This window comes from Aedes aegypti, chromosome 2, assembly GCF_002204515.2.
Source record: "Aedes aegypti strain LVP_AGWG chromosome 2, AaegL5.0 Primary Assembly, whole genome shotgun sequence".
NCBI lineage: Eukaryota > Metazoa > Arthropoda > Insecta > Diptera > Culicidae > Aedes > Aedes aegypti.
The window spans coordinates 224,876,852-224,890,252 of record NC_035108.1 but is presented as its reverse complement, the minus strand read 5'-3'; the positions used below and the strand labels follow the sequence as shown (position 1 = coordinate 224,890,252).

The following is a 13,401-nucleotide window of genomic DNA, read 5'->3' as shown; positions in this document are numbered from 1 at the left end:
TGTCAACAAATATTTCGCTTTGAACTTGGACGACTCGTAATACACAAATTATTACGAACAATCTCTATCAATCTTTGAACCACAATTGAATCATCTTCAACGACTCAATATCCTTAGTCCTTTCTTTACATTTATACCTAGCTGTCTAGTTGTCTTCAGCAGCTTCATTTCGTTAATCGATAAATCGATAACACTCTTGAAAACCAATTGCTAAATCATTTCCGTTCAACAACTTCACCCTCAGATTTTTTTAATGTTCCAAAACATGTTTTTTTTAACGGAAACAAGATGCAAACAATGATCGTGCTTCTAACGATTTTATGGACGGAGATAAACCATTCTTAGTGCTGAAAAGATGATAATCAAAATAGACCTTAATGTAATACGTTCCTTGATCGACATCAGAAGTTCGCCATCAACGCTGCTTACCAAATTTACGTACCATTTTTTGTGAAGAAATTTATTGATTCGATCGTTTATTAGATTTTCCATCAGCTCCGAAAATACCGGTACTCAATGCTTTCCAGTACCGGTATTTCGGTACCAAAAATTGGTCGGTATTACCGGTACTTTCGGTACCGGTACTCCCGGTACCAAAATTCTATTCAATGCATCTTAGTCGTCTCAAACATTACTTTTTTATGTTTACTAATATTTTTATTCATTGTTACTTGATTTTCGTGCATTTGGAAGGTGCTTAGTATTTTGTCGCGAAATTTTGACTTCTGGCCCATAGTGGAACACAGTGGATTGTAAAATGTGCTTTAAAATATAAAATTCAAAGAAAACAATATATGTTAAATATTGTCGAAAAATTCAGCAAAAATCAATAAGAAGAAGTTCAAAGGCCAACTCTGAAGGTCGGTAGAGTAGAGTTAGGTAGTTTTACTCTCCAGGAGTGGTAGATTAGGAGCTGTTTATTAATTACGTAAGATTTTTTGTGATTTTCAACAAAATTTTCCTCTATGATAACATTTTTTGTATAACAATAAAGAAATCAATTGTAATGCGTGAAAGTAACCTGAAACCCCACCTCCTCTTACAATTTGCCTACCTTTTGGTGTTTAGAGATTCATATAAATATCTTACTTCAAACACAATATTGGATCGACACCGTAAATTCGGGTGAAATCGATTATTTTTCACGGTTTCAATGATCTGTTTCCTATACTGTTGATAATGTAAAACAACTGAATGCAAGAGAACAAGTATACGACGGTGAACCTCATTGGCTCATCTATCAATATTTTCTAAAAGATGTATTTTTATTGCTAAAAATCAACTCCAAAATGAAAAACCAGGGGATCTTATTTCGGAGTGAAATTGATCACTTGTCAACGCGATAATTGTTACTTTTGGAAACAACTATGCTTTTCGGCTACGCAGTCTTGATTTTACAACGGCTTTTTTATTTGCCCGACGTTTCGTCTAACTAGGACTACATACAACAACAATATTCACCTCCTGAGGAAGACACAATTCCCATGTCGAAAGGTCGGGCAAATAGAAAGCCATTGTAAAATCTAGACCGCGTAGCCGAAAAGCATAATTGATTCTACCATACAGTCGATTCTCCACCAGCTCATCAAAATTTGGAAACAAATCTATTTCATTTAACCCCTCTATCGACAGCTTCATTTTTTATCGCTGAAAAAATATTCTAATCGCGATAACTTTTTTGTTTCTATATATTTTTGCACCACTTTTTTCACAAGATCTCAAAAAACTCTTCTAGTTTAAGAATCCGTGTCGATATTAGTCATTGGTGATCTAGTTTTGAAGATATTCCGATATTTCTTGGGGGACCGACATTCTCGATATAAAATTTCTTCGGCGGCCATTTTGTTGTTGGTCAATTTATCAAAAAATAAAGTGTGTATCATACAATACCAAGTAATAAGGAGCGACTCCAAAAAAATATACGAATCAGTTCAGTATCTTTGGAGAAATCTAAAAATTACGATATGAGGTTTTTTTAAGTTTTCAAGATTTTTATTTGTCTAGCGTGGTACCAGAAACATAAATGCTCATTACTCAAAGACGGCTGCACCAAATTGCTTCATTTTTTCACAACATACTCGCATTAATGTATCATTCCAAGGAGTGAATATCCGAATACGATAAAATTCTGTAGCCTGAGATATTTACGTGGGTTATGGCTACGCGTCGGTCCCCCAAGGAATTTTTGAATATCTTCGGATCCAGAAGACCAATTATCAATATGAATATATTCTACATATTATAAAACTAGAAGAGTTTTTTGAGAGCTTGTGAAAAAATCGTGCAAAAATATTGAGATACCAAAATGTTATCGCGATTTGAATATTTTTTTAGCCGTAATAATGAAGCTGCCGGTAGAGGGGTTAATTAAGGCTTCCTGAGTTCGAATATGCTTGCTAAATTATTAACAATGAAATATTTTTTGAAACAAGAACTAATCAAACTTCAAGAATGTCGCTGAAAACGGCAAAATGTAGGCAATTTCCAAAGGAATTTCCTAACATCGAACAGAAATTCAATTATTTTCAACAAAATGTGCTATTTGATGCGAATTTTGATGATAAAATCAGTTTTAGGGATACATTTCAAGTATCCTCACAAACTTTCAGGTTGACATCATGTTTTATTCCTTGTTTAGAACTAGAAATTTAAGGATGATTATCGACACCACACCGATCACCGATTCTGAAATTTTACATTATTTTCAAAGAAATCAAGATTTTTAACACAAAAAAAAAATCACAATACACAATTCGACAATAGTTAAGTCAAGCAAAGTCCATTAAATACAGGAAGCATTGATATTGGTGTTTTATTAGAAAGAAATAGAATCGTGTGTATTGTTTTACTCTTGGAATTATTAAGTTTTGTAAGTTATAGTTGTATATTTTGCATAAGATTGAACTAACACACAATAAACGCATTACAAAAACATTCAGACGCCATCGGTGCACTTGCTCCTATACTTGAAAGTGTGCCCTCATCCAACGTGGAGTGAAATTAGCAATATGTAAATATCTTAAAGACGGTTTTAAGATGTTAGAAGTTGAAACTCTAGGGAAAAAAACTGTCTTAGATATCGAAGCAAAAAAAATGTTGACTCCGTTAGTTTGCGTGAGATACTTACATGTCAGCGAGGCAGAACACTTCAGGGTAAGAATAGCATAATTGCTTTCAAACAATACCTATTTAAATTCTGCTAATGCTTAATAACGGTCAACTAGAAGAGGAACGACCGCTTCAAATGAAGCATAATGAATTGCAATAACGAGAGAAACAGTAAGAAATGCGGGGAGCTGATCCCATAATTGCTGTGCTTAAGATTGCTGCTTTCTCATGCCGAGAGTGACGTTTTCTCAGCATTTACCATATCTGCAGTAGATAATGCTAGGAAATTTTACTATTGGAGAATGTATTGCACATACTGTATATCATACGAATTTTTGCATATTTTTCAAGCATTAAAGAAACAGTATGCATGAGAAATGACACATTTAACATTGCTCATTTTTTCCTCGAAGTAGATTTTCACAAGCGGGATCGATTCACCACATTCAATAAACCCTGAGCCTCAATACCCAAAACAGTGCCTGACTACTTTCTCTTGCCGGACGCAGGCCAGGATGATTCAACCTGCAGCTGAAATATCATTCAACAGCGTATCGAGTGACGCAGCATGATGGAAATCCGGTTTTGTATGCGGATAAAAGCACAACGACCGCATTCACTCTTTGGGAATAACCGGCTAAAGTTTTGCCATTCGACCTTATTTTTTAATTTGATTTCTGCTTAGGTCCTGTCGTTTTCAATAAAAATGATAACATACCATCGGAAGCCGGAATGCAGTATAAACATAAATCTATACACAATCTCAAAATTTTATAACATAATGAGTTAAAAAATAAAGGATCATTAGTTGATGTAAGTGACAAAGTAGGCGTTATTAAAATTGATTTACAAACCATGCAATAAGAAGAGTAAGTAAGCATCAATATTTGGAGGTACCTTGATTTGGTTGTTTGATTTTTAAATTAATCGATAATGATACTTTTGTTTCTCTCTCATGGCAGTGATTCAATATTGATGCATTTCATGAGAAATCAGTGAAATGCATCGTTGTGGAAATATAACTCTATAATCAATGCTAACTCTCACTTGGCACTTAAAAAAAACTACAAAATTTAGACAATTCGATGTCGTCTTTTTTAAATTTTTGAAGAACATAGCTTAGATCGATTTACATATTTGAATGTTTGAGATCACAGCATATATGCTGCAATTTTAAATGAGATTTAATATGCAATCGTTGTCACCTGTTTCGGACCCGGTAACCGATCGCACTTATGTAAATCAGGCATGTCGTCCGGTAAAATGTGTATCAGCGTCGAAGTTTTAGTACGTTGGCCCCAAAAGAAACACATCGAACACCAAGCGGGTGTACTTAACTGAAATGTTTTTGTTTTGTTAATTTCGTGAAATACTTTTTAATACCGCAACCTGGGTGGGAGGCACAGATACTACACACGAAATATAGAACAACGTTTGTTTGAACTGCAAGATAACAACAATCAAGGCAGGCTTGGGGAAAATCGCTAGTTTTCTTTTGTTGTGTACTTTCGATCTTTCCTGACAAACATGGAAAATGGGCCACAGTTTTCTATGCACTAAATATTCATTTTCATTGGAAAAAGTAAAACGATGCGTTTTTCAATGCTTTATATTCAATCATATTGAAAGGTGTTCACGTGACATTACTTGCAGTATGTGCATGAATTGATTTTCATTCGATTTTTGTCACTTTTGATGAAATGCGAAAATGTGTTTTAATCAGTTACGCGCTTTTTCCATGTTAGTCCAATGTTTGAGATCTGGGCTCACAGTGACAGTTCGTGACAGCGGAATCCCGGCTCACTATGACGTACAGAAATTTTGTATTGGTTTCTCCCTCCCAGACCGCAACTATTGGTACAAGCAAGAGAAGTTTCAGCAATTTTAGTGATATTTCATCAGTTTTAAAGCAATTTGAACGCTCTTTTCAACTATTTGGTGTATCAACAAGCCAAAACGTCGATTGGCAGTGTCGGTTCTGTGGCTAATGTATTAAAATCAGTGAAAACGGTACTGCCTCGATTCTATGACATTTCCCGGAAAACCATTTCCCGGAATGCCGTTTCCCGGAATCCATTTCCCGGAATGACCCATTTCCCGGAAACCCATTTCCCGGAATGCCACTTCCCGGAATGCACCAATAATAAACTTTCGCGGATTTTTTTTACAAGAGCCCTACACGAAGCGAACTGGACTATTTAAATTCATACCTTTTTTCGTATGAAAGATCGCAAAGTCCTTGTTCCAATTATTCTCTTTTCGAATCTTGTTTTAATAAGGCAAATGTATGAATTTTAATCCGATTTCGCGTTATAAATTGGGATTTGTATGTATTTTGATAGTCCATTTCCATAGTCTCAGTTAAAACGTTATATCAGAAAAAAAAGAAAGAAGATATTAATTAAAAACCCACTTAACTGCATAAAATTCATGTTAATATATCATTCCAAAGGTGGAGCAGGAGTTGTGGGAAGCGTCACAAGAATTGAAAAATTAACAAGGGGAGAGTTGGTCAAACATATCTATTTTTTGCGTAAAATAATTTGTGTATGAATCAATGGAATAACCTTAGTTTAAAAGAAGGGAAAATTTATGATGTTTAATATTAGCAGCCTTCTCGCCAAATATTTTTCTGTCGGTATTTTCGGAAGAACGGCAATAGTTCAAAAGAAGGGTGATTCTCTATGAAAATAGCAGTAGCTATAATTGAAATTGATGTTAATGGATTTGTTCATCAGTTTCATCATTTGTTCTCATGACATAACTTGAAAGAACAGCCTAAGTATAAAAGAAGGACAATTAATCAATGAAAATATAGATAGTTTGGACAATAATAACTCTACCAGAATAACACAAAATATACCGGCCGAAAAATACCTCACAGACTGCACATAGCACCATAGTAGAGGTTTAAAATATTATGTGATTATTTAGTCTTGTAGTAAGCCTACAGTTGGAAGGGATTTGAGGTCTAGATAATTGGTCTACATGATATATAAATAGACTAATCTAAGCTTGCATCGGATTGTTTGGAAAGAAAATCCTATCCTTGCAAATTCTAACCCCTAACCTCACTCACTAACTAAAAACAAGGTATAGAATCTTTATAACTGCAAAAAATTTTTTCAGAGGATTCACTTAAATATGTTTTATTGGATTCTACCTCATAACCCCGAATGCGATTTCCTCGAATTTACAATTAGCTTGACATGATGATATTGATGACATCTCCCCATGATATTGAAATTCGGGGTAATGTCATTCAGGGTGATGGTCTCTCTGGGTTTTGGAATTCGGGGTAATGGCGTTCGGGCTAATGGCATTCGGGTTAATGGGGTAGAATCGTTTTATTATTGTGATACTAAAATAGCCAGGAAGACTGCGTTACAAATCGGAATATCAAATAGGAGAACAAAAGTTAAAATCACATTGCCTGTTGCAAAATTGATATTTTTTTAAATATTCTAATTCAATATAAAAAAATAGAATGCAATTAAGCATGGAATTTCTAGACAAACGATACCTCAATAAGCTATTACCGACGTTCGGGTGACATTGGGCCTAGGAGATGACTTTGACCACCTTTTCGATGCATCTAATGGCGAGCAAGAACGTCTAAAAACTAGACAATCTAGTAGCTATTTACAAAGGATTTTTGAAATCTGCCACATTTTTTCATGTGTCTGATATTTTTGCTGTACAAATAGTGGTCCGAAGTCACTCTTTCGACCCAATGTTACCCCAAAGGACGGAACATCATTTGTTCGAAAGATTTCATTGACGTTAACTATTTTAATTATTCTTGAATTTCTTTCCGGGAAATGGGGTATTCCGGGAAATGATTTTCCGGGAAATGGGTCATTCCGGGAAATGTCTTTCCGGGAAATGGGGTATCCGGGAAATGATTTCCGGGAAATGTCTTTCCGGGAAATGGTATAGAACCCACTGCCTCAACTATAGGAACACCCACAGCTAAGGGAACACTTACCCTACCAGGGTTGGGAAAAATCTTGAAATTCACTCTACAGTAGCCTTCTTCTTCTTCTTCTTCTTGGCATTACTTCTTCACTGGGACAGAGCCTGCTTTTCAGCTTAGTGTTCAATCAGCACTTCCAAAGCAAATCACAGTCAGCGAAGCCAGTGAAATTCACTCCCATCGCTTGCTAATCGCAACCCCAAAACTACTGTACAAAAATGTTCTATTTCCCACGGTATTTCCCGCATTTAAATCCTTCAACGACAAAAATGATATAGAAAATTCATGTTCATCAAATTCAATTCATGAGGCTAATTAATAAGATTCTCGTTTTTGAGCTACTGTACTGGGGAGAGCCACGTGATTTTCGCGAAATTCAAGCCTACACAGATAAAAAGTTTTAAATTTCAATGTAGTGTAAACAGAAGAGTATAGTAAAAGTGAATCAAGTTCATTTATTGTTACAGCATCACGTTTAATTTTCAACTAAAGATGCTTGAATGTTACACGATCGTGTAAATTTAAATTGCATTCGATTCAAAAATAAGCTATTTGTCGTTGACATTTCAGTTTATTTTGATGCTCCAAATGTGTGCATGAAAATTAACTGAAATTTACAAAATTTTTACAAATTTTTAGCTGTGTACTACTATTACCGCTATAGTCCATTTTACGAGACGTTTTTGAACAGCTGAACGCTCATTTTATGAATGAAAATTTGACAGGAGGCGGTGTCGTAACGTGTGAAAGTAACATCAATATCATCAGTGTTGCCGTTTCGTAAAATGAACTATTACCATTCCTAGCACTTATCAATAAGCCGTTTCATGTGACAGTTCCGTCTATGCATTTGTTTACATCGGTGGAGGACCGGTGCAAACACGAGGCTGTCATTTCCATAGAAGAACTGTCAAAAAATAAACTGTTTATGATTGAAAAACTATGCTTGTGATGCTGTATGATTTTGAAAATGAGTTGGTTTACACTTAAGCTTACACAACATTTCAAACACTCAAAGTTTACATGAAGGCATAAACATAAAACAGTTTTAATTCATTAAACATTAATTAACTTGAGAACATGGAATGCCTGTGATGCCAACCAGGGCCTTCAAATGTCAACGAATTTCAATTCAAATGACATATAAAATATGTGAATTTAATCGTCCCCTGAACAATATAATTGGTTAGCCTGACCATATCATTCTGATGTTCGATTACACAGCGTAACAAAAATGACATTTTTACGTCTCTCAAGGATCAAATTATGTGTCTCTAGTAGATTTAAGGCTGTTAAATCTAATGTCGTTATCAGAAATGTTCCAACACGTCTCTATTTTTAGCTACAGGTCGCCAAAGTTGCATAAAACACTGGTTTCATTGATGTTTACATAAAATTTAACCACTAATTTATTAATATTTGTTTAGATCTAATCATCCAAGCATGCAAAATGGGATTTCAACTTTGATTTCAGATACAAATTGGTTGAAATTGCACGGTTATATTTAGATTAAATCGATTTTTCAAACATGATTGCAGTCTCCATACAAAATTCTTCGTTTTTCTTATATGGCAAAATACAATACTTCTGTAAACCAACAAAAAATAAATTTTGAGCATCGAAAGTATTATGAACATTGATGATAAGTATTGTTATACACATGAAGTTTGAGTTCTTAGGCAAATTAAGCAAATGAATTGCCAAACAAGCTGGCAAACTTGCATGCAAGTTGGCTGAAATAGCCAAATTTAGCATTTTAAATAGTCAATATCTCAAAAACTAGACGTGCTATGATTTTTCTGAAAATGGAAATGGATTTGGTATTTTGGTACTTGAGACAAAATCGTGTTCCGCAGTGTTACTTTAGTTTGTAAACCTTTCCAAAGTAAAATCTCCAATAGAAAATGTGAAAAGCGATTTTCTGTTTTTGATTTTTTTTTTTTACATTTCCCGACTCTGATGCCAACAAGAGTTACGGTTAAAAATCGATTTTTGGATTATCCAAACCAAAACAGGGTATTTATTTGCTAAAAAAAATACACGGGTCTAATATTTTTGAACAATCACTTGACTTAAAAAATTTCCACAAAATCGAAGCACTTTTTTGTGAGGCTTTAGGTACAACGTGCTTAACGAAAAGACTTCCGGTTCACTGTATGACTATTCTCTATTAATTAGAGAAACTTTAAATCAACAGTAAAATAAATCCATCAACTAAAGCGCCTTTTATGGTTAAAAATGTTACTACACAGAAAAAAATATTTAATTTTCAATGTGATGTTAACTGAAGTCTACTTTAAAAATAAATCAAATTCGTGTATTGTTACAGCATCACGTAAATTTAAATGAATATGCATTTAATTTTCTACTAAAACTGGTTGAATATTACATGATCGTGTAAATTTCAAGTGAATTCGATTGAAAAATAATGGATTGGTCGTTGAAATTTAGGTTTATTGTAATGCTCCAAATATGTGCATGAAAATAAACTTAAATTTACAACATATTTTTAGCTGTGTAAAACCGTTTTTCCCATATATTTGGTCGATTTTTGTTTATACAAACATCATGGATTTCACTCAAATTTGCACAGCAGCTACTGGGGGTCCAAATGCACACCTTTTGGGGTGTGACTTAAGATTTTTGTAATTATGGGTCATGCTACTGCAGAATGCAAGATGATTACTATCCCCTATCAGTGAAGTACATAGGGTGTAGAACCACTTGGACACTTCCATGACTCACTTTGTCATGTGGGGTTTCTCTCGGGCGAATTGTCTGAAACTTTGCTATAACAAGCGCTTCAGTACGACGCATATTGTGGCCAAATATGAGCTCTTTAGCTTTCAAAAAAAAAAAAAAACCACTGCCGAAGTGAATCAAAAGTGCCAAGAATAGGATCCGGCTCCCTATACGAATATAAAAATATAAATGCTTTTATGAAGTTTAATTTCCAGTGTATTTTAGATTTGTACAACTATAATATTGCTTTTGTTATTTTAGAACACCCAAGTGAACGTACAGCTCTTATGCAGTCTTGATTTAAATAAGAGTGGCGTCAAAGTCAAAATTGGAACAGCAGCGAACTGTAATTTCTATACAAATCCGCGTTCCAATTTAGCAGGAGACCTGATAAAATTGGAACATGACGTCACTCTTTTTTACATGCACTCTACTCTTATGCAACCTACTTAACATGGTGCGTTTACACTTTTGAAGTTGTCTGTTTGTCTTTGCCAAACAAGCAAGGAACCTACTTTTTAAAATATTCACATATTGAGCTTCTTTTCAAATTTAACGAATTCTTTTCAATTCAGTCTGACATTGTTAGAATATAAGATCAAAGGTTTGGTAAAACTTTGAGATTTTTTATAAATAATGTTGCAATACATAATTTTATATTTATACTCATTTTATTCTCATATAGTTAAGAGGCTTCTGGTGAAGCATAGTTTTTTTAATTACGTAAACATAAATTCGATAATTTAAACCCCTTCTGCCCATATGTGATACTTCTTGCGTTAACAGTTTGAAATTTGTGTAAGGATAGAAATTTCGGGGTAGACTCCCTTTCTCCCAACGATTCATTATTTGTGTTCATATACGTTTTCATGGCAATCTTTAAGGTCGCTTACAGATTTTGTAACGCTTTGGGGGAAAAGATGGAAGAGAAAAATTTTCATAAAAATCAACTGAAAAAATTGAAAATTGTTTGAAAAAATCAAATATATAAATTTTATGGTTTATCTACATACAAATATGACAGAACAACCTTTGAAACCAGGAATTAATTACGTAATGCTAAAACGTATTAAATGGCTTTTAGAAGGTTGATCTGTCATCTTTTTCTACAGAATATTTATGCCACAACCGAATCTGGTCAGATAAACCAGCATACGATTATACCCAAATATTAAATATCTCGTAATTTGATTATTTTTAAGGTGGCCAAAATGAGGCAAGATTTTTATAACATCGTTCATGATTACATTTAGATTATATTTTAAGATAATAGATATAACTTTTGTTGAAAGTATGGACAAATTTTGATATTGTAGATTGAATGTGATCATATGCATAATATTAAATGGGAATTTTATTTATGGCAAGTTTTGATATAAATGTACAGTATTGGATGATATAATTGAAACTTTTTTCATTTTCCATACAAAACGATCAACTTTGGTAGGCTAGATCTCAGTCATTTATTGTCCGATTTCAATAAAAAAATTCACAGCACGTCTGATTTGAACTTGAATTTGTTCATATAATTTCCAGTAATTTTTCCAATCACGTGTTCAAAAGTACTATCGACTTAGCAATTTTGTTCATCTCATCTAAATCTACAACTTTGCTGAAGATAATATTAGGCTGTTTCCTATTTTTTGTTTGAGTTATTTTAATTATTAAAATATGGTAAAGAAACTTCTTTAGTAAAACCGTTGATGAGATCGAGCTCATGATTCGGAAAATTGCCTAAAAATATAAATTTGAGTCTGAAAACTGTGCAAATTTCATAAAAATCGGTCCATTAGTAACTAAGACCTCATACAAAATAAAAATTGGAAAAGTTGCAAATGCATTGTCCAACAGTTTAAGTATTTAATAAATTTAATGATCAGAAAACTAGGTTTTGCAGTTTAGTTGCACAATGAGTGCAACACGAAAGAATGACTAATCGTTTTGACATTTCGGTGTTTTGTTCTTTGTATTTATCATTCAGATAAGCTAAAAACATGCTTGATCGTCCTCATCAAATGTCGGTGTCTTTGCGCCCGTGTTCCCTTTAGGTACACTAGAGTAGTAGTATCAATGTTCGATTCATCACTGGTTTCCGACCTTATCATGGGGTTTTGGCCTCCTTAGTACGAAAGTTTTAAAAAGGGCACCCAACTCTTGTAAGTCGAAAATTGGTGTCTAACCCATTCAGTGAATTTGCGATACATCCAGTATCTTAGTTTCGCTAATTATATTTTTTTTTGCAAAAAACAATCCGACATAAAAATGACTTGCACATGCATCAGACCTAAATTTTCTTCGAATGGAACTGAATTAAAAAAAAAAAACACTGTAAAATAGAGAGTCATTATTCGTGCTCAAAACTACTCATCAATTAACGGTTTCCTTGACCTATTTCAAAGAGTCAGTGCAATTTCGTATCAATCACATTCAACAATTTCCGCCCACGGCACCAAAACCCATGAAATTGCAATCTTCTTGAATCAAGTTTACGTCACTTTGGGTAAAAGTAAAAGTTCAGCTTTCATTTCACCTTTCTTAGAATTTTGCGTCCTTTCTTTTTGGTTCAGCAATGCTGTAAATCAGGTTTTTCATCTCACCACCATAGAGATTCACTATCACAGGGAGATGAAGCCGACACATACACACCAAAAGCTGCGAACGGGATCAATTCACAAACGCAAGGAATGCCGGATCGGAAATCTTTTCCATATGCAAGCGAGAAACGTTGATGTAGGTTATTATAACGTTAACAGCACACACATCGCTTCACTGCTTCGATTTTTAACCCAAATCTCGCGCTAACTGTACAATACTTTCCCCGTCGATTCAAAAGTGTCACGTTGTGCTCAATCAGCAGCCGTACGCATTTCGTTAGTTTGAATAGCTAGCTCTGATTGAAGTCTGGTGTCATTCACTTTTCATAGCATTCTTCTATCGTTTTCTTGCACTGTCTTATGCTTCATCGATTTTTATTGTTTGAAATCATTTATATCACGTTTTATTTTCATTTGACAACTATTATTGTAGATGAATTTTATTTAGAACAATTTGTTTTATTTCTAGCAATTCTAAATAAATTCTTGTATTTAGAATGCATTTTGAATTTCACGATTCCTTATAAATTTATTCTTCTCACCTGTTATACTAATAGTATCCTATAATTTCTCTAAATTGATACGATGCACAGGTACCTGTTATCCACTCGGCTAATAAGAAATATCTGAAACCGTATTTGCCTTGAACTTGTCTTTATATATGATGACCCACTTCCAGCTTTTCTTTTCTCTTTCCTCTGCAGTCAACACCAACACCGGCGAATGAAGATACGCTAAACGAGGTGGAGAGAAGAGAAATGGTTAAATTTACTCCAAGAGTTCTCGTTTCTCGTCTGCCACTGCAGTCAATTCCTGATAATTTTACCGTATAGCTTAAGAAGTAGCAACTGTTAAGTTTACCCAGCACCCTCTCGTGAAATATTTAGAGGACCGATTATTGCCACGCTAATCACTAGAACATCAACAGATTTAAGACTTAAGGTTCCCAATGAAACCAGACCTCGGCTATCACAATTTAC

The 13,401-nt window shown here is 34.1% G+C and overlaps 1 protein-coding gene across 4 annotated transcripts in view; it reads right to left on the bottom strand.

Moving 5' to 3' along the window:
• Window positions 1-13,401, bottom strand: part of LOC5575902 — a 56,483-nt gene that overhangs the window by 18,158 nt on the left and 24,924 nt on the right. For 2 of the 4 annotated variants that reach the window (XM_001662227.2, XM_021844143.1), the window contains exon 1: window positions 12,964-13,061. The exons of 1 other annotated variant lie outside the window; for it this stretch is intronic. The gene's annotated coding sequence lies outside the window, so the exon portion shown is untranslated. Of the gene's footprint in view, window positions 1-12,963; window positions 13,062-13,401 lie in introns of those variants that run through there. One more of the 4 variants, XM_021844145.1, reaches the window with a different exon arrangement.